The following is a 2,494-nucleotide window of genomic DNA, read 5'->3' on the forward strand; positions in this document are numbered from 1 at the left end:
TTTTCATAAAATTGCATACATTACAGTAACTAGTCTTTTTTAAAATAAATAAAAATTGCCAGGAATACTAATAATCAAACAACTAATATCTTGATTCTAAAAATGCACTTTCGCATGCAAAAATTATTACTCAACGAAAAGAATGATATAATTTCGAGAAACTTCGAACAAATGACTTTTTTAATTCTAAGAGATACACAATAAATAACGATAACACAATTGACTATAATAACATTAAAAAAATATGTACAAAATATCTATTTACTGTTTTAGTGATTGAGTGGTGGATGGCATTGTGCCGAAATTTTAAATTCAAAAAAAAAAATTAATTTTTTTTAAAAACTGAAAAAAATATATTTGAGAATTTTAAAAAACTTGACTTTTTGGAAAATTTGATTTTGTTTTTGTTTGAGTGGTGGATGGCATTGTGCCGAAATTTTAAATTCAAAAAAAAAAAAATTTTTTTTTAGAAACTGAAAAAATATTTTTGAGAATTTTAAAAAACTTGACTTTTTGGAAAATTTGATTTTGTTTTTGTATTCCTATTTTTTTATTTTGAGAATTTTGAACTTTTTTAATGCTCTACTCACATTGAAATATTTTTAAAATTTTATGTTACATGATCATTATTGATCGCCAAAAGGCTTTTTTTACTTTTGGATCTCAGAAACCGCTGGATCTGCATTCCAAAAATGTAATCAGTTTTTCAAATCGAACGCTCCGTTATCTTAAAAACTCAACTACCATTTCAGCACTTGAGAATTCAATTTGAAAACTTTATTAAAAAAAAAAAAAACTTGTTAATAAAATAAGTGTAGTATTTGAGTATTTATATATTGCTCTATAGTCATTCATTAGAATTAAATTTCCGAACAATAATAATAATTAGTTTTAATACGAACTGCGGGTTTTTTCATTTTTAAATCAAACTTTTTTGTAGAACTGTAAGTGTTAAAAATGAATCCAAGTATAAAAAATCTAATTAAATTGATGGTATTTGTCGGATTAATAGTCAAGTATGCAATGCAAATATGTATAACAATATAGTGAAGAGTTTGCCTTTTAGCCATTAATCAAAATTAAATTTCCATACAAAAATAATTAGCTTTAATCCCAGCTGATATTTACCGAGTGGATTTGGAATGTTTAAATTAGATTTAAAATTGCAATTTTGGAATTGTGATGTTGAATATTGATAAAAGTTTAGATCGTCTATTTTGATGGTATCTCTCATATTAGTTGTGATATATGGTGCAAATTCTAGACATGTAACTAAATAAAATTGCAAACATAATAAATGAAGGCGTATTTTTTAATTTACACATACAAATTTACATTATCACTTGCAAATATATATATAGTTAGTAGTTTTAAAATTTGTTAAATTAAGTAGGTTAGAGCATGGATTGAAAGTCCGCGGGTAAAAGGTTCCGATACCATCTCAAAAAGAAATATAGAATTTTTTAGCAATATTATAGAGAGAACAAAAGATGTACATCAGTCATCACCTTAATACTTGCGAAGTCGCTATCGAAAGATTTACGATTAATATTCATACCAATTTTTTTTTGTTTATAGTTTTTTGTTTTGGTTTTGAGCTCTTGTATTTCTTAAATATTATTTTAGGTATATGTTATTTAATTGTTTTATAAGATAGGTCATTTTTTAGTTAGATTCAACAGGTTTTTAATACAACCTCTATAAAAGCTCACACATAAAAAATCTATAATTAGGAGATAACTGGGAGTGTTACTGAACATAAGTTGATTGTCTGATAGTTGTGTGTTGTAATGTAGTTGATTTAGTTTGGACAGTATGATTACTGAAAAGTCAAGTTAGACCATTGTGTCACTTCCCTAGTTTATTTGAAATAATCTAATAATTTAACACTATCCACTCGCGAATTTCGGAATCGGCATTCGAGTCGAAAGGATTAAGTTGTAAAATATTATGAATAATATTTTTAGATAAGGAAGAAAATTGTAGGGAATCTTCTATATGTAATCATATATAAGTTATGTATATGACCGTAAATGGTACTCAAATTTAGTTATATTATTTATTCAAAAATTTAATTAGTCATTTATATTATCACGATGAAGAAGTATTAAGCTAAATTTGTAATTATTATTCTAAGTTCGTGTAATCGCAAAAAATGAAAAATATAAATTTGTATATATCTTTACGTTTTAAAGGTTTTTCAATACCTTAAAAAATTGTTGTATGCGCGTGTGTGTTTGTGTGTACGGATACAAATTCTCGTCGACGATTTCGAGAACACCGATCAACCAATTTGAATAATTAAAAAAACATTCGATTCATATTAATAAGAAGACGTGCTGATTAGTTTTTGACAAAGTTAGGTAAACCGAAAATGGGAAGCGAAAAGTTGCCTTAAGGTACCTTGCCATGCACCCCAATAGTTATCATTGTACTTAACAACATTAACATCTCTCAAGTCTAATACAAACCTAAACGGAATCTTAATTCGGCT

Source organism: Ctenocephalides felis, unplaced genomic scaffold (genome assembly GCF_003426905.1).
Source record: "Ctenocephalides felis isolate EL2017-DRISC unplaced genomic scaffold, ASM342690v1 CF-g0.4_SCAFFOLD_01604, whole genome shotgun sequence".
Taxonomy (NCBI): Eukaryota; Metazoa; Arthropoda; class Insecta; order Siphonaptera; family Pulicidae; genus Ctenocephalides; species Ctenocephalides felis.